At 44.8% G+C, this 20,235-nt stretch overlaps 1 long non-coding RNA gene across 2 annotated transcripts in view; it reads left to right on the top strand.

Moving 5' to 3' along the window:
• Nucleotides 1–20,235, top strand: part of LOC121433272 — a 55,465-nt gene that overhangs the window by 10,947 nt on the left and 24,283 nt on the right. For both annotated transcript variants that reach the window (XR_005972298.1, XR_005972299.1), the window contains exon 2: nucleotides 6,967–7,126. This is a non-coding gene — a long non-coding RNA (uncharacterized LOC121433272). The remainder of the gene's footprint in view (nucleotides 1–6,966; nucleotides 7,127–20,235) is intronic.

Below are 20,235 nucleotides of genomic sequence, written 5' to 3'. Positions count from 1 at the left end.
TAACAAAAATAACCTTAAATTTGCATCAATATACAAAATTCTATACCAATGTAAAATATTTGAGACTAGTGTGGTTGATCAAAACTAGACTCACCAATTTTTACCCCTTTATTCCATCATTTTTATACTATATTCCCCCTTTTCCCCTTTAGAAAGAGATCCTTGAATCTAATCTTTTTTTAGCTTTCTCCCTGACCATTGGCAATAACAATTTGTAACCAACCCCCTAAATGATGACAAACATCCATAGCCCACTGAATGACCAAAAACCACCCACCCCACCTCTTGGGAATGTAGGTGTTGTGTTCTCTAGACTGCTTCTTGTTGCCTGGGGCAATGGCATCTTTGGGAACTCTGAGAAAATGAGGATAATGGTTAAGTCCTGGGAGAGCTTAGCTGTAACATTTGCTGTCTAGTCTCTGTACAATGGGAAAGAGCAAGGCTTCTCTGCAGTCCTGGCTGGAATAGTCTGTGAGGCTGGACCTTCTCAGCCAATGGCCTTGAAGCTGTACTGGATGCAGAACTCTGAGGAAGCTACAACAGAGGCACTCTGAGGCTGGATCACCTGGTCCCCTCCCTCTGAAAACACAAACTTTCAAAGGTAACATACATATCTGCATTAGTACAAGTATGGAGTGATTTTTTTTTGTATTATGTTTGAGCAGGTAAAAAAAAAAATATATATATATATATATATATATATAACCTGTCTTGTAGTTTTTTAGGATTATTTCTTTTTGTCTGTAGCCAGGATTTGCAGGGGTTCTCTATCAACTTAGAATAAATCCACAGCCTTTTGGAAACAACAGCATAACTTCTTCCCCAATGTAATATATTTTTGATTTCCATTTTAAAGAAAATTTAAAAATATATTGATTGGTTTAATTTAGCAGCTATTATAATCCAGTGTCTCTCAGCAGCTACTTCTCTTATCAACAATCAAAAAATTTAAAGTCAATAAGATACTTTATAGGATCCAGACTCTATGTGTATTTTCCATCTTTATGTGGATTATATCCTTTTTATATTGTTTTATTCTTTCCTTAAAGACTATATCTTACTATTTATAAACTAACTTTTTCATGGCTGTTTATACCCATTTCCTTTTCTTTTTTAAGCCTACGCACATTTTTTTTTTTTTTTTTTCCGAGACAGGGTTTCTCCGTAGCTTTTGGTTCCTGTCCTGGAACTAGCTCTTGTAGATCAGGCTGGCCTCAAACTCACAGAGATCCGCCTGCCTCTGCCTCCTGAGTGCTGGGATTAAAGGTGTGCGCCACCACTGCCTGGCTACCTACGCACATTTTTAAAAACACACTGTAACGTGTTTAGAGATTTTTTTTTCCATCTGCATCTGTCTTTACTGAGCATTTGTAGCATTCTCTGATCTTGTGGGACAAATCTCACACTGCTTCGTCGGCCATCATGCGGTTCATTCAGCTTAGGGTATGAAGCTGGCGGCTGGCTCCAGCCCACAGGCAGCAGCTGGTAGCCACACCTCTGTATGCCTCTGAGCACCAGCCCACCTGAGAGACTGAAGGACTAAGAAGCTACATCAGGCTCCTTGTCTAGAACTTTCCCTAACTTCCTTAGGCCCTATGTTTGGATATTCAAGCTTCATGTTGGATGCCATATGTAGGTGGATTTTTCTTTGGGCCGCCAGCTCACAAAAAAATGATGCAGAGACTGATTATTAATTAATGGAAGCTCGGCCTTAGCTTAGGCCTGTTTCTAACTAGCTCTTATGACTTAAATTAAGCCATATTTTTAAATCTATACTCTTCCATGTGCCTGCTACCTCATCTCTGTTTTGCCTGCTTTCTTCGCATTTGACATTTGACGGGCAACTCCCCTTTCTTCTTCCCAGAGCAGCCCCGCCTATACCTCCTGCCTAGCTATAGGCTGTTTAGCTCTTTATTAAACCAATCCCAGTGATGCATTCCACACAGTGTAAAGGAATATTCTGCAACATTTCTGCATCTGTTTTGGGTAAAGAATCTGGAAAAAATTCTCCTTCACAGACTGATGTGGGTAGGAAGGAGATCGGCAGAGTTTTCAGATAGATGATCATGGATATTCCTCTTGGATGCTTCATTAACAGCAAGTGGGCTTTAAAAAAAACTCACTTATCTTGTTTTACTTATATGAACATATACTTGTATGTGTGTGAGGTACAGGAGGCCAGAAGGAGGTGTCAGATCCCTTGAGATGGAGTCATAGGCAACATTCGTGGGCCATCTGATGTAGATGCTGGGATCTGAGTTCTGGTCCTCTGACAGAGCAGTAAGTGCTCACAAACACTGAGCCATCCCTCCAGCCCCGGCTGTAGATTTTGTTTTGTTTTTAAGATTCATTTATTTATTTATTTATTTATTTATTTATTTATTTTAATGTATGTATGTTGGAGGGAGGCTGCTAGTTTGTTCCTGGCTGCTTAGCCCCGAAATAATCACATAAAAACTGTATTAATTAAATCACTGCTTGGCCCATTAGCTCTAGCTTCTTATTGGCTAACTATTATATCTGAATATAACCCATCTCCATTAATCTGTGTATCACCACGTGGCAGTGGCTTACCCGGTAAAGTTCTGGTGTCTGTCTCCAGTAGGGCTACATGGCTTCTCTCTGACTCTGCCTCCTTTCTCCCAGCATGCCATTTAGTTTTCCCTGCCTACCTAAGTTCTGCCCTATCAACAGGCCAAGGCAGTTTCTTTATTCATTAATGGTAATCACAGTACACAGCAGGAAATCCCACATCATATGTACGTGTGTGTGCAGCTGTCTATGGAGAAGAGGGTGTTATGTCCCCTGGAGTTGTAGTTACAGACAGTTGTAAACCTACAGGTGTGGGTGCTGGGAAACCAACAAGAGCAGCTAAATCTCATTATAACAGGGAATCATGAATGATTTCAGTGAGCTTTTTTTCCTTTTCTTCGCAGGGGTGTGGGTGGACTCCACGGCCTCACACCAGCGAGGCAAGTAATCTACGATTGAGTCACATCCCCAGGCTTATCAAATGTGTCACAGGTGGTTATATCAGCCTGTTGATACCTCTTGCCCTTAGAATGGGTTCAAGGTTCACAAGGGTACATTCGCACCCAGAAGAGAATGAGTAGGGTGTGGGCCACTGCCGTAGTAACAGCGTTGTGGATATCAGACCTTGCCTCATGTCTTGGAAAGGCTTCGTTCTGGACTCTGTGGGGGTTTTTTTCAGCCTTATCGCTGAGATGACCAGGAGAGGCCTGTGCTACCTCTCTGTGAAGTGGGTTTTAGGATGATTTTGTCCTTTTTATGTGCGCCACTGATCAGCCTCTCATCTGCTCCTGAGGCACATTCACTCTGGAGGCACAGTTCAGAGGAAGGGACACCAGGATCCAAGCTGCTCTCTCCTTTTCTAAGCCTCAGCATCCCCAACCCTTTTCCGTTTCTCCTCTGGCCGCTTCTGAGCTACAGCTTGGCACTGTAAGCACCTGACTTTTGCCTGGAGTTTCCCAGTGCTCCTCTCTAGTGAGGAGACCCTAACTTCCAGAGCAGAGCAGGCCAAAGGCTGTTGCTGGAGGACGCGGACTTGATGACTCATTTCAAGCGCTAGTGTATTTATGGCCATATTGAAACCTGCATATCAGTTCCAGTGAAACACTGTCCGTGCAACGGCTTGGATTAGTCACCTTCGATGACCCATGTATTAAAGGCATGTCTCCCAGCCCACACGTAGGTAGGAGAACCCTTAAGGGATGGAGCCTAGCCGGAAGTCTTTCAGTCATATGGAGGTGTGTCTTGAAGAGGATTAGTGGGACCCTGGTCACCTTCTCTTCTTCCTTATTTCCCACTATCATGAGGTGAATTGCTTCCTCCACCATGACTCCCTGTCATGATGCCACAGACCCAGAAACAACCATCTTCTATCCAACCTCATGGATGGAAGCCTCCAAATCTATGAGACAAAATTCACCATCCTTTTTTTCCAAGTTCTCATCCTAGGTATGTTGTTAGAGTGATGAAAATCTGAGTAGTAAAATTCTGATGTTTTAAAATCATTCCCAGAAACACAATACGCATGGAGTCTTGCTCTTTAAGGATAGAATGAATTTAACTTGACAGTCAAGGGCACATTCTAGACCTTAGCCCAAAGACTGTGTCCGACAGTAACACTCCTTTCCCCTCTCAGAATCACACGACAGCAAGCCCAAACAGACAAGCGAAATCAGCAAAATAGACTCACAAAGAACAAAACGGGCAGGGCAGACTCTCTCTGCAGCAAATGATTCACGTCTCAGCCGAGTCTGATGGCCACTGAAGCCACCCACAGCGATGTCGGAGATCATCAACAGACTGAGAGAAACTTTAGATCAAATCATCACCAAATTATTTGGAGGGGAAATGAGCCCAAATGCCCAGCCAAACATAAAAAAATATATGGATGGAAAAGAAATGGCTGAACACACTGAGTTACGTAAGAGTTTCAGAAAGAATTCATGGGGTTTCTGGAAGCACAATTTCATCACGAGCTGAAGGGAAATGAAAAGGGAGACAGCAGGCGTAATTGCTATGAGCAACAGCTTCCCGCTGAGAGAGAAGGGCTTTACCATCAGCTCGCTGAGAATACATCCAGGCAAATACCGAAAACATGGAAATAAACACTTCTCATAAAATCAGAACACGAGGACAAAGGGGCACCCAGAGACATGCCACGTGTAGCAGAAAAGAGAGCGAGCAAAGGCCAGGTGAGGTGGTAATAGAAAAAGAGAAGCGAGAAAATTACATCTCCGTGGGCATCATTAGGGTGAGGGGAAGCAGGCAAATGGAAGGCGCTTAAAACGTAAGGGAGCAAAACATCAGAAAATGCCGCGGGTCAAATCCCGGAAGAGCAAACGGTGCCACAAAGAACAATTCTTTATAACAACAGCAGCAGCAAAAGGAACAGGGTGGAAGGGCAGGAGGGAAAATGGCAGCTAGGACTCAGGGAAATTGGGTCATACTGACTGTCTTATCTCTGACTATGTCTCCTTGGGCACCCATTCTGAGCTTCCGGGTCAGGCTCTAAGGTCGATGGCATCAAAGGCTTAACCCAAAACTGGTCTGTAGCATTTTGATAGCCTGACCCCTTTGACCCCCTGACAGACTTACAAATCCTCGTCCCAAAGAAGTTCACACGTGTTTTCGCTGGGTGGTTTTTTCTGTTTCCAGACTCATGCGTAGTTTGAAAGGAGACGATGGACTTTTAGGGTGGGAATTATAACTTCGAGTCCTCCCAATGGGCAAAATCCTTCGACAACTTCCGGTTGGCTAAGCGTTTCCATTCTCTAAGCCATGTTGAGCTGAACCAAGCTCCTGTCTCTGGAGGTTCTGTTGGAGCTGTTGGAGGCCATGTGGAAAGGAGCCCTCTGGTTAGCAGCATAAGGACGGGGAAAGGAAGCAGGGCTTGCTAAACTGTTTTGCAAGCGTTTGCTTTTTTTGTTTCCCCCAGCATCACTGTGTTTTTCATTTATTCCTCATTCCAGAAGCAATTAACCTGCATCCTATTGGGGTTTAGTCATCTCGGCTGGGCACTTTCTACCCTTTATGATCTCGGATTCTTGGCCTCATCTTATCTTCTCATCTGCTTTGAAATGGAGTGATTGGGAATCGAGCCTTGGAAGTGGACACATTTAGAGAGAACAGTCCGCTCACCTTATGTGGTGCCAGGATAGATAGAATGAGAAATACGAGGGAGGCGCAGGCTCTGCTCAGCGAGTTTGTAGCAAGGCGGAGAAGAGAAGACACAAACCTGCCAAATGTGATGTCAACATCAAGGGTTGGGTGGGTTACAAGAGAGAAGATTATAGTCCCGTGTCTTCAGAGAGCATGTTCTGCCATCAGGGGAGCCACACTTGCCATTGAAGCTGAGGCTTGAAGAGAAATGAGAAGCAGGCCTCGGAATACTTAGTGGAAAAAATGTGTCTTGGTGCTGGGCAGGGCCAGGCCCGGAAGGGTGTGCAGGCGAGGTGTGACTTCCGGCAACAGTTCTGTTTAGAAATTGGTGAGAAGATATGTAAAAAATTTTACAAATACGTTTACTTATCCATCAGTTTGTGTGGGTGTGCGGTGGCATGTGTGTGGGTCCCCACATGTGTGTGGAGGCTAGAGGACACTCACAAGAGTCAGACCTCTCTCTCTCCACCTTTGGAGCTGGGTCCTTTGCCAGGCTGAGGGACAGGCGTTACTTATTGCCAAGCCATCCAACTGGTTCAAAAGGGGGATGTTGTCATTAAAACTCTTTTTGTGTCTCCTCCCTTCTTTGCTGGGGCCCCTACTCCAAGTGCTGCCTGGAGATTTCACAGATTAACATCATTATAAGATAGATCCATCTTTAGATTGTAGATGAACATCTGCCAAGAGCCAGGAATGCTGCCTTTAATCTCAGCATTCAGAAGCCAGAGTTGTTACATAGTGAACACCCCCGCCCCCAACCCATTTATCCACTCAGTGTTTACTGAGTACCTACTATGTGTCAGTCATTGTGTTACATTATGAAAATACAATACATTGTAAACAATATCTAAGCGCCCCCCTCAGGCCAATGGACACTGTGTCCGAGAGACTCCATCCAGACAGAAGGGTGGATGAGTCTGTTCTCCATTTGCCCTGGTCTGTTGGTTCCTGAAGGTTGGCTTGTAGGACCGACATGAAGCAGCCAGGGACAGAATCTCCAATTCTAGAAGAGGATTAATGTGCTCTGAAAACATTGAAGTCAATGCTCGGAACAGAGTTTCAGCATTCGGCTCCAGCCTAAGGAAGCCGGCAGGGCGACAGGAAGTCTGGAGAGGGGCATTGCAGTCATCATGGGTTTTACCATGAATAAAAACAGCAATAGGAACAAGTAAAGCATTTGAAAAAAAAAAGGCTCCAAAACTAGGCAGCACAAACAGAGATAAATAAAACACACAGTAAAGAGACAAAATAATAAAATACTATAATTTGGCCTCCCAGCATGAAGAAGAAAGCGGAGACCAGAAGAACGGATTAGAATTCATGAGCCATTTGTTCAGCTTCGAATTGATGGAGCCCCGGCTGACTGGAGAGGCCGGAGTGAAAACTGGCTGAGGTCCCTGCAGATACGGACCGGCTCACTCATTCTTCCTCTGACAAGGTTAGTGTTATTAGTATTTTTTAAAGTCACAACTTTGGGGCTGGCAGTGTGCCTCGTCTGTGTTATTTCACACAGTCCTGTAGGAAACGCGGGCAGGGGCTCAGAGCTGCCAAGCAGCTTCTGAGCTGGCCCACAGGCCTCTCACGTGCCCTTCGTTCCCTCTGTGCTTCGCTGCACCTTCCCAGGTCTCCAGGGTTTTGATCCCAACTGTTGCTGGGTTCTGTGGGAGCAGCCCAGTTTGTCTCCCCTAACCACCTCCTCTCTGCCTTTCTCCTGCCTGGTTACCGGGCTTCCAACCACTTCCGGTCTTCCTATGTCACGTCGCTGCTGCTCTGTTATTGTCTCTTCTCATCCCCCTGAATGTATTTCTTTTAGAAGGGAAATGCGACGCGCATGCTCAATCTGGAAACCTCTAAATGCCAGTCCCGAGAAGGCCGCTGGCTTCTCATTGCAGTTCTTTGCGGTGAAAGAATTCAGGGAAAAGAAAAGAAGTCGTCCAAGGTCTCACACGTGTGAGAATGAGGACGCACAGGCAGGGTTTTCTTCTGGCTTCAAAGTCTAGACTTTGCATTTTATGTTAAATCTCCTTCTGCTACAATGGAGTTCATCGGCTTTCGGCTGAGCTTCGGATCTTACGTTATGACAAAGAAAATAATATGCTTCTCAGGCAGGAGCGGTCATGAGATTTTGTTCATCTCTGGGAGAAAAATACAACCAATCCTGAAAATTATACATGTAAAATTTTTATATTAGTTTCTTCATTTGAACTGTGTTATTAATGAGTAAACTGTTGTGAAAATACATGTCATTAAGGGAATTTTCTGGGTACAGTTACCATGGCCTTTTCTCCAAGACAGCAGTCATTGCAGGCAGGGCTTTGTGCTCAGCCCGAGCAAACATCCATCTTTGTTCGTGTGCTGCTTTGGCTTGTTCTGTGTGCACATCATGATGTTTGAACACTGGGTTTTCTTTTTCTGTTGTTTTGAGACACAGGGTTTCTCTGTATAGCCCTGCCTGTCCTGGAACTCATTCTGTAGACCAGGCTGGCCTCGAACTCAGAGACTGGCCTGCTCTGCCTGCCGAGTGCTGGGATTTAAGGTGTGTGCTGAATTCTGAGTTTTCTAGATCAATCTTCGTTTGGCTTCTAAAAAGCCATATGAAACTGTCACCTAAACCTACACTTATAATTCTGTCATTATTTGATCAAGGGCTGTGCGATGGCTCAGCAGGTGAAGGCAGCTGCTGCAAAGGCTGACAGCCTGGTTTTGACCCCGGAACCCATGTTAGGGTAGAGGTTGCGAGTCAGCTCCGTCAAGCTGCCCTCTGACCTCTATAAGCTGGCCCTGGCATGCACAGCCCCCGACACCTCACACATGCACCGATAATAAAACAAACGTAAATATTAAAAATGTCTTGATACGGAAGTTGAAACCCTTGAGTCACTGTTTCAGCCGTCATCCACGGACATGAGCGGTTCCTAGACCAAGGCCAGGAACGACACACGTCCAATGAATACAAACACAAATGTTTAGGAGGAGGCTGCCTGTATATCAGTTTAGCAGAGCATCAGTAGTAGATTTCCTAAGGAGGTTGTGACCTCCCTCAACATAGGCATTTTTTTTGTTTGTTTTTTTTTTGAGACAGGGTTTCTCTGTAGCTTTGGAGCCTGTCCTAGAACTCACTCTGTAGACGAGGATGGCCTCGAACTCACAGAGATCCGCCTGCCTCTGCCTCCTGAGTGCTGGGATTAAAGGTGTGCACCACCACCGCTCAACTTCAATTTAGGCTTTTGACCAGGTTTATGGTACCAGGCTAGGACTCTTTCTCATAGAGGACCAATCAGAAGGCAGTTGGTTTCTCCCAGAACAGTCATGCCACTATTGCTCCGTGGGTGCCACCTTGTTTGGAAGGTTCGTAGAAGAGCAGGTAAGATAGACAGTTGGTGAGATTGTTGATGCCTTTTCTCCCCTAGCAGTCGGCATAGTACCTTCTGGCACTGGTAAAGCTAACCATCTGGGAGGTCTTGGTTTCTTTCTATGTAGTGTCTTTAGCAATTGGGTGTTACCATCAAGTTCTGTTGGACAACCAAGAGATGTAGCCACAGCCTGTGTTGTTTAGGGAACTCCCTAGCCAATAACCTACAGGGAGGCAGGCATCGCATATCAGGTACTGGAATTTCAGTTTAAAAAAACCTGTGACATCTGGGAGCAGCATTAACCATGCACACAAAGTTCAAGATCCATTTGATTTTTAAAGTATATGTATATATAATTATACATATGTTTATTATATATACAAAACATATAAATGGAAAATATATAATATAAACTAGATAAGATCATTACATTTATAAAATGTAAATATAACAAAAAATATAATAAAATATATAAAATATAAAATAAATTTGTGTAAATATTATTCATAATAAAAATATCTATTTAGTTAGCTTATAAAGTAGTAGGCTTCTGCATGACTTCTTAAATACATTTTTAGTGTTGGTCATACACACACACACACACACACACACACACACACAGTTTCACAGCCTAGGTATATGGTAGGCTGGCATCCAGGATTACATAAACTCCTGTGATGTTTACACAGTTATAAAATTGCCTAATATGTCCCTTTGCTTAAGGGCCATATGACTCTAATTGCCATTCTTTGTACAACACAGTAAGCATACAGCAATAAAAAAAAAACTGGGGCTGCAACGCATGGTTTAATGAGTCTACAGAGTTTTGTTTTCTCCCTGGTCTGGCGTCTTCCTTACCTGTCGGAAGCAGTCTTCTAGTGACAGGGACCTCATCTCAGCGGCGAATGGGTGAGAGTTTGAGCTATAGCTCCACACGACAAGACTGCCAGTCTTCCGCCTTGCTGCTAAGTGTCCCCAGGAGGCCTCTTGCTGCCAGCACAGAAATCTTCAACTAGTTTCCAAGTGCTCCCCGGGGGCAGTCTTCTCTCTTCCTTTCCTCCCACCTCCAGTTACCCTGCTATATTCCTGCAGACAGGCAGATGGACCTGAACAAACTTGGGCACCGAATCTCTCCTGGTGAGGGGACTAAGAGTGTGGGCTGATTTAGAGCCTGCTCCCTGGATACTGGCAGCAGAATCAGCTGAAGTGAGTTCCAGATGTCCAAGGGAGTCAGGGTGGAGCGACCCACCCTCTTCTAGATGTCCAAGGGAGTCAGGGTGGAGCGACCCACTCCCTGACGAACCTTTCTCAGCTTGCTCTCTCCTCGTGGCGAGCTTTGCCAGGGCCAGCTCCTTCCCCTCATGGGCCTCCAGTTCCACCATCTTTGTTTCAAAGCAATCCAGAGGCTCTTCCCTTTCCTTCTTCTCTCTCCCGGAGGAAACAGAAAGAGGAAGGAGGCAGGCCTTTAGAGGTCCACTCCTCATGGACTGAAGGGTGATTGGCGGTGGTGGGGGAGGTCCTTGGATTTCATGTGGTCAGCAACTTTGTGTGGTGAGCCTAGAGCCTTCTTTAAGTGGAGCGTCTAGGCAGGCCCAGTCCTGTGGGGTCTCCCAGAGAGTCTGAGCACACAGACCTTTTTCCAGCTCCTCCTTGGTGGATCTCTGAAGCCTCAACAAGCTCCCATTTATTTCTTTATCCTACACACGCTGGGGGTTCAACCCACCGTCTCTCATTTCTGAGGCCTGATTGAGGAACTACATTCAAAGCAGGCCGCATTTCTTCACACCGACTCCCCTTCAAGGGGGTCTACAATGTCTGCTGTTTTATAAGGTTTGTGTTGTTAACCTCTGTAGATGACAACATAAATCACAAACACAAAACACATCAAGAAACAGCCACCTGGCCAGGTGTGGTGTCGCACCCCTGGGGACCCAGCTGAAGGGTTTGGAGTTCAAGGCCAGCCAGGGCAGAAGGACAAAACTCTTTCAAAACTTAAAACTAACAACAAAAAGAAATAGCGGCTAACATTGTCCTGAATTTTATCCCAAGATGCAAGTAGGTAGAGGCTTCTTTTAATCCTCCTTTCTTTAATGCCTCCTCCTGTGCAGAGTATTGGCCACTCCTCTGGCCTTTGTTCTGTGAAGGTCCCTCTAAGGGACGTAGACAACAAAACACAAAGGTAATTTTACCCTTTTTCCTCCTTTGCACAATCAGCCAACGTAACTGGCACCACACAAGTGTACTTTTTCTCACACTGGGGAATTCTCCCTCAGACATCAGTATAGTTGAATTTTCGCGTCGGCAGCCGAGACTTATTACTAATTATGGAAGCTTGGCCTTAGTTTAGGCTTGTCCCATTAGCTCTAATATCTTAAACTAACCTGCTTCTATTAATCTGTGTTTTTGCCACATGGTTTTATACCTTTCTTTCATTCTGCACGTCCGACTCCCTCCGTGTCTCGTTGGCCTGTCTTTCACACACCTGAATTCATCCTGAGTTTCTCTCTTTTCCCAATTCTCTCCTGTCTAGCTGCTGGCCATTCAGCGTTTTATTAAACCAACCACAAGGACACATCTTCACACAGCGTAAACAAACACATCAGCAGGATATCTTCTCACGCAATCCAATCCTGACACTATCTGCCTGGAGAAGCTGTCCAACCCCACTAGACAAGGGCTCAGTACTCAAGACTTCCTACCTTCCAAATGTCTGTGCTGCAGAAGATTATGGCATGGACTGACTGGCAATACTCAGGTTTCTATGACCCAATTTGCAGCATTTGAAGGGACACCAGCCCACTTGAGCATGGCTCTGGCAGGCCTTACTGTGGCGGACCTCTCGACCGGCAACGAAGAACGACCACCACATCAGGATTCCACTCAGAACACGCTTTTACTGGAGTGCCCTTGATTGATGGGGAGCAGGGAACGAGAGGGCAGGAAAACGAGGGACAGGGAGCGGAGGGGCAGGGAGCGAAGGGGAGAGGCAGCAGGAAGCGAAGGGGCGAGGCAGCAGGAAGCGAAGGGGGGGGGCGCTTAGGCAGCCGCTTAAATAGGGAATTGGTACATGGGTCGCCCTGTGATTGGCTGCCACCAACAGCTGACACCAGACCGCATCGGGATAGGCTCAAGGATCCTCATCCACCGCGCATGCGGGAAGCGGGGACGCGCAGCTCTCAAAGCCATAGCCAAATATGGAGTTGTTTATTTCCAACAAGACAGGATGTCGGCGCCATCTTGTAATGGAGATCCTGTCCGGCTCACTACACCTTACCCTTCTCCTCCATTCCCCCTACCTTGCTAAAAACCTTCAGATTACATCCCCAAAGCTAGCCACAAAGGTTGGTCCCCTTGTTTGGCCACTCCCTCCTCCTCCTCCTGAGGCTGACTACCAAGGCCCAGCTATCAAAGTAATGAATGACATTCAGCAATCAACAGCCCCCTTTGGCTCACCTAATTAACATGCCCAATTAAAGTTAAATACCTCATCCTAACCAGGGTTTTCCCTTTTCCCTTTATAAACTGCCGTTTGCCTGTTTGCCTGTCTGTCTCCTCTATCTTTGCCTGTTTGCCAGTCTGTCTCCTCTATCCAGGGGCAGTCTGGTACCCCCTGGGACAAATACCCTTGCCCCCTCCTCCTCCAGGTCCTTTACCACCATATCCTAGACCATTCTAACAGTCTTCCCCTTTTCCTCCTCTTAAAAGAGACACCTGCAAGGTCATTTGCTGCTGTTTTCTTCCTAAGTCAGAAAGCAGCCGCTTTAACTTTTCTTCCCTGTTTAATAAAGAATCTCTCTGTGAAAACAGGTGTTTGGGGGTGGTTTGTACTTAACTGGGGTGTAGGAGGGAGCCCCCACTGTACAGGGGTCTCCTTCAGAGTTCAAATAATTTGATAGAGCAGTAGTCTCATTAGGATTTCTGCTGAAATGATAAAACACCGTGACCAAAAGCAACTTGGGAGAAGAAAGGGTTTATTTCGTCTCATGGTTTATAGCCCATCATGAAGAAAGTGAAAACTTGGAGGCAGGAAATGAAGCAAAGACCATGGAGGAATATCGCTTCCTGGCCTGTTCTCTAGGACTTGCTCAGTTGCTACTTTTTATACAACCCGGGGCCACCTGCCTAGGGGTGGCACTGGGGACAGTGGGCTGGGCTCTCCCACAGTAATCATTAATTTAAAAACTGCCATACAGGTTTGCCCACAGGCAATCTGATTGGGGGCATTTTCTCAGCTGAGGTTCTTCCTCCCAGATAACTCTGGCTGGTGTCAAATCGACAAAACAAAGCAAACTGAAAAACCCCCACCCCAAACTCAACTAGGGCAAGTGTCCAGAAGAATTCACTTTAGTTAATCAGTTATTACAAGGACTTTTGTAGCTGGGCATGGTGGGATATATATACCTGTAGTACTAGCGCTCAGAAGACAGAGACAGGAGGATCACTGCAAGTTTGGGGCCAGCCAGGGAGGCATGGTGTGACCCTCTTTCAAAACACAGAAACAGAACTAACTGGTCATGGTTGTCAACGCTTTTAATCCTTGCGGCCAGGAGGTGGAGACAGGTGGATCTCTGTGAGTTTGAATTCATATAGTAAGTTTCAGGATAGTCAGGGCTGTGTAGTGAAGAGACCCCCCCCCCCTTTTTTTAAAGGGCCCAAAACAAACAAATAAACAAACAAAAACAAAACAAAAACCAACCACCAATAACAAAAACGTTACCATAGCAACAGAAAATGGACTTAGATACTTAAATCTGGGCTAGGAGGAAAGAGGGTATAGTAGCCATGTAAGCAGGGTCTGAACTGTTACCGGCTTGTGACTGGTCTCCGCCACCCAAAGAGCCGTGTGACAATAAGACACTGACTTTTCCGGGGCCACCCCTGGGTGAAGTAGAGGAGGTGAGCTGCGGAACCAAAGGGGCTCTGAAGTCCACCCATGTACAGCTTAGTCTGGAACCAGCTGCTGAGCTGCTCCTTCATCACCTGTGGGTCACACTACAGCCACCCGTCACCCTTCCGACAGCCCTCTTGGGTTGTTCTTGCCTTTCACGTGTCCATGGTTTTAGGGAGGCGGGCGCCTGCTCATCACTCCGACTATCCAGTGCCTGTGATCCATGAGGTCCTAGCTCAGCTCTGCTTCCTTTGTTCTCAGTGACCTATTACCCAGGCGCAGCTCTTGCCCTTGGGTGCTCGTCAATAATAAAGCCGCAAGGCTTACAGCTCACAGAACAGTAACACTGCTTCTGCAGGGGGAAAGGTGGCTCTCTCGTACAGTGTGGGCAAAGGTGCTGGTACCGAGAGCCATTTGGGCTTGCTTCCAAAATTCAAACCAAACACACAGGCGTTAATTTATTTTTAGATTTGGAATTGTTTGGGAGCAACGCTCTGTTTTCCATAGCCTCTATTGTTCAGGTTTTTACAGAAGTTCATAAGGAAATGTTTTGAAATACCACAAGAAAGTCTGGGTTGGGGGGGGGGCAGACGACAAGAACAGCGAGGAATATTGCAGAGGGAGCCTTTCTTTTTGATGGCCGTGGGGAGATGAAGATCTTGGAAGGGAGCCGGGGCTGTCATATTTCTGGCCCATTGTAAAGCCTGAGGCAATTTGGCTAAACATCAAAATGTGGGGGCGTTCCTTTGAATTAAGCTTTGCTGCACAGAGAACATATAGGAGACATTCGATTTTCATGAAATTTGCAAGTGTTATCTCGTTTTTTTTTTTTTTAGTGTGCGTGTGTGTGCGTGATGGCACGTGTCTGGAGGTCAGAGGACAACTTTGCTGGAGTCAGTCACTTCTTCCACTTTTATGTTAGGCTGGGCATGCGCAGTAAGCGCTTTTACGCACACAAACCCACCTCTCTGGCCCTCCTCTCTCTCTCTCTCTTTTTTTTTTTTTGACTCAAGAGGAGCGGCGTCTTGGATACAGAGAACTTGGTTACACACAGGGGGCATCTCTGAGCTGTGGAGGGCTTTTTTCCCCCTTTAGTGATGACTTGAGGAAGGGGGCCGGGAGAACATACTCGCCACAGAGAGCAGTAGATTTCTTGGTATCTCGACACAGAGCACCCGGTCAGAAGCCGGTATCATGCGCGACTGGTGGCTTACAGATTTGTGGATGCTTCCCTCCGAGAAAGGTTTTCAGAACGGGAACTAAATCACCATCATTTTAGGCATAGCTTTCGTTAAATAAATTTGATAAGATCACAGTAGTTCTATTTTGTAATCGCCTCGGCGGGTTACTCAGTCTAGGGGTGTAACCTGCCTGGCTGATCAGTTATTCCAGGGTCCCGGAGAGGCACTATCTGGAAGATAATGGGAGAGAGAGAGGAAGGAGGCCATGCTAGGTTTGTCAGAGCCTCCGTTTATTAGAGACAGGGTTACAGCTTATATAGGATAAGGAATTGGGGGGGCGGGCACAGGGGCCTGGACTCTTGCCGGTCACATAGGCCAGGAGGTTACGTTCGGTCAGGTCACGTAGGTCAGGAAGTCACGAGTTGACACACCTAGTTCTCTAGATAGTTTGGAATGTGGGGCGGGTTCCACTAACAGACAGCTCTCTATTAACAGCTAATTGGGTGTGGGGTAGGCTCTGTCAATAGAACGGTTCTTAATACAATTGGGGGTGTGGGGTTCTCTGCAGACTCCCCAGGGCGATGGTTCCTGTAATAATTTTGGGGGGGAAAATGGCTCCTGACATATCCCCCTTCCTTTTATAAAGGCAGGCAGCTATCAAGTGGAGGGCACCAGGTCAGAGTCCAACCATGGTGTCAGATCTAAAGGAGAAGGGACTGGGACAAGGAGAGACCCTCCTTTCGATTTGATACAGGGTCTCACTCCGCCTCCCCCCCCCCCACCTGAGAGCAGGGATTACATGTGTGTACTACCATGTCTGGCTACTTCAACTTTTTTTTTTTAAGATTTATTAATTTCGTGTGTATGACTGTTTGCCTGCAGGTAGTATATGCCCACGTACCTGCCTGGGGCCTATGGAGTTCAGAAGATGGCTTTGGATCCCCTGGAACTAGAGTCACACAGGGTTGTGAGCCACTATGTGGGTGCTGGGAATTGAACCCAGGTCCTTTTGCAGGAACAAGTGCTCTTAACCTCTGAGCCATCTCTCCCCTACTCCACTTAAGTGGGGTTTCATTACTACAGAGAACAAAAGGAGAAAATTTAGTGCTTATTCATTAAAAAAAATACCTTTCCAACATATTTAATCATAGTTGCATAATAGCAATTAGGGGAGATCTTTCAAAAAGCATAGCTAATGCAGTATTTTTTACTTTTTAAAATTCATTTCCAGCTTTTGGGTTTCTGTGGAAATGTAAACATACCCACAGCAATGGAACAGTAAAATGAACCCTCATGTACCTGTCACCACCTTCAATAACTGTAAACTCTTGGTCAATCTTATCTGTCCTCTCCCCCTTCCCCCCCGCCAGGCTTGTACTCTTCCCATTATTTTGAAGCAGATCCTGGTCACTGTACAATTTTACCCATAAGTATTTCAATATGCATCTCTAAAAGATAAGGATCCTCCCCCCCCAACATTTTATTAGGAAAAAATTGGAAGCATACAGCAAAGTTGGAAGCCATACGCCTAACCAGTTATATTGCTTTGTTGTATAGACATCCATCTGTTCCTTCATCCGTCAGCCCTCCTGGCTTTAAAAAATGCATTTCAAAGTAACTTGCAGACATCTGTAGACTCCCCTTTAAACACTTCAACATGCACATTATGAGCTAGAGTTTAATAACTGTTTATGACTTTCTTCCCATTGAATATAACATTTACATCACTGAAATATATATCTGAAGTACACACTGACTGCATTCGACAGATGTAACTCACACTTCTGTTAAGACACAGAATATTGCCCTCAGTCCAGAAAGTTCCTCTTTTGCCTCTTCCTCCTCAGTTTTCACCAACACTCACACCCAACTTCATTTTCTACCATATGGTTTGGTAAACAGTACTTTAGAGGTTTTACCTTGTCTGTTATGACCAGGGAGACTCAAGAGTGTGTATAATATAAACTTTCGTTTAAAATTTTTTCATGCAGGGGACTGAAGTCTGGTCCCCTGTATATTAAGCACGTGCTCTACCCTCCCAGTCCCTAAACTTTCTCTTTGATTCGCTCCCTCCTTTCTCCCTTGTTCTGGGCTTGTACAGTGTCTCCCAGTTTTAATAGGGTACTTCATATTTCTAGCCCCATGTTTCCCCCCAGAGTGGACTCCTGTGTGCTGTTAGAATTTTGGTCGGTGTATCTATGAAGAATGGATACATCATGGAGAGACGGAGCAGTGCGTGCTATGCGGGGAGAAGCAGACTGGAGACTTGATACTGGTGACAGTGGGAGAGAGGGGTTGTCACAGAGTCTCCCATGTCCCTCCTTCTCAACTATGTGTCTGTTGTCACTGGTATCACTGTCAAAGTAGCTCCCTTGTTCTTTACAGTCAACGAGATCAACTCCAGGCTGCTGCACACGACCCCCTCTGACCCCACCAGGCAACATGCCTCACCACTGACCTCAGTCCTCTCCCACTGTCACCAGCATCAAGTCTCCAGTCTGCTTCTCCCCGCATAGCACGCACTGCTCCGTCTCTCCATGATGTATCCATTCTTCATAGATACACCAACCAAAATTCTAAAAGCACACAGGAGTCCACTCTGGGGTCTTTGATGAAGTTGAAGACAGATAGTTATAGTTGTCCTTAGTTATGATAAAAGATAAATTAAATATGAAACTTTAGACTCACAAAGAATATTGTAACAGTAATTCTTGCTTGATACCTGTTTGGTTATATGTAATTTTACTATGTTAAAGTTAAAACCTTCATTTTTATTTAAACAGAAAAGGGGAAATGATTTGGGATTCCTCTCCGTATGCTACCATTGGTTAATAAAGAAGCTGCTTAGGACTATGGCAGGGCAGAACAGAGCTACGTGAGGAAACTGAATGCAGAGAGAAAGAAGGCCGAGTCAGGGAGACGTCATGTAGTTGCTGAAGGAGAAAGACGCTGGAACCTTCCCAGTAAGCCACAATTTCATGGTGATACACAGATTGATAGAAATGAATTAATTTAAGATGTAAGAGCTAGCTAGGAATACGTCTAAGCTATTGGCCAAACAGTGTTGTAATTAATATAGTTTCTGTATGATTAGTCAAGTCTTGGTGGCCAGGAAACGAATGAGCAGTTTTCATTACAGAAGGAGAGGCAGGAGAATGAAGGGTAGACAAAAAGGACCTGGTAACAAAAGGCTGGATTATATATGGAAGGGCAGCCCATCCCCTGGCCTGGAGCAGTTAACAGTAGGGAGGGTGATACACCAGACATACTTTGCAACAGGTAGGGACTAAGGAATGCTGGGAGAACCTGGCAGCCAGGTCCACTTTGATATATTAAATAGTCACTTCAGTTAGTCATTTGTCCCAGGTTTGATACCTAACAGGCAGGTTTATTTGCATTTAAAGTTGTGTTGGTTTTTTTTGTAGCTCTCTGAGCATGTCAGAAAATGACAGGCTTGGTCAACACTGGCCTGACCTTTCCCAGGAAAGATCCTTTGGGAGTATAGGCAGGAGTTACTCTGTCCACAAGATTTCTTACTCCATCTCTAGCCAATAAAACAGCCAGACTGAAAAGTGTTCCCAAACAACATTTTAAAAAGGCAATTTAGCATTAAAGCACTTGCCTAGCATATGCGAAGTCCTGGCTTCAATCCCTTGCACCTCAAAGAGGAGACAAAAGTTATTTGTACCTTCTTTTCAGAATGCAGACTACCCGGTCCTTTGTAGTATATGTGTCAGAGAATCCCTGTCCCCTGAAACTCCAGCGACCGCTTGACTGGATTGGCCCCTCTTCTTCCCCTGACCCTGTCCCTGGGTTTCTAGTACATGGCTTCTTTCCTGTTCATGTCTGGCTGAGGTCCTGCAGCGTGCTGAGCTGTTTGTGTGTGAGCCCCCTCCCTCCTCTGTGTATTCCTCTTTTCAGGCTCCCTCTCCACCTGGAAGTTGTGCTTCCTCTCTCTAGGTTATGCTGAAACCCACACTCCTAAGGATTTGAGGGTAGACAACAGATGCTTCTAAAGGTCTAGGAATTTGCAAGTTTGCATCAAAGACATGCAAAAGATATTTTATATTTTTAATTCCAGAAATTCCTATATTTAAAGAACCTTGTACTTGCTTGCTCATAGTCTCTCATTGCCCAGCTATCTTATCTTTTCCACTCATCCTAAAATGCCTACTTTTATTACAAATCAATTTTGTTTTTGCTTTTCCTGTTTCTTTTCTAAGTTGCCCTTACTCTAGAAAGCATCTTAAGATAATTTTTCTGGCTACAGGCAAAAAAGAAATTATAGTACCAGTATGAAGATTGTGGTGGGTATGAAGAATTTAGTATATATCTATATCTATATATATGATAAAATATTTTATAGAATATAGGCACATAGTTACATAAATATGTTTATTAAGTTGCATGTAGTACAGCACTAATATTTTCTATATCAAAGGTTTATGTATGTATAAAATTGTGACTTTAATTTTAGGTGAGACAATATTTTGAACTCTATATTCTTCCTTGCAAAACAGAGAGAATTCCAGCTTTTGGAAGAGTCAGTGTTAATATATATATATATATATATTCATCAGGGCTTTCTAGAGCAACAGAACTAGTAGAATGAATATCTATACTCATTCTATATTATATAGAATGAATAAAAACCCAATCTATGTTGCATATTATACATAATTATGTTAAGTATTATTATTACATTCTGTATTTCTATAACATAAAACAAATATATCATATATTATATATACAATAGCATGAATATATATTCATTCTATATATAGAGAATATATTATATATATATATATAAATACTCATATTATGTATGGGATTTATTGGCATGGCAGACTGGCTTCCAGGTTATGGCCCTACTATTCCAACAATGGCTGTCTCCTGCGGAAAGTCCAAGAATCCAGTACTTGTCCCATCCACAAGGCTGGACGTCTCAGCTGGTCTTCTGGATATATTAGAATCCTTAAGAAGTAGACCCCATTACTAGGAATGGACTTGCACAGAGAGAGTGAGGACAAACAGGCAAAGAATAGAAGCTTCTTTCTTGATTTAATCTGGGATGCCATGAGAGGTGGTGGCCAGATTAAAGGTGGGTTCTTCCAACCTCAAATGA

Source organism: Microtus oregoni, unplaced genomic scaffold (genome assembly GCF_018167655.1).
Source record: "Microtus oregoni isolate MIOR12 unplaced genomic scaffold, Mior012 000037F_ref0000500, whole genome shotgun sequence".
NCBI lineage: Eukaryota > Metazoa > Chordata > Mammalia > Rodentia > Cricetidae > Microtus > Microtus oregoni.
Note: the sequence above shows the minus strand (reverse complement) of the source record. Positions and strands in the feature narration are given on the sequence as shown.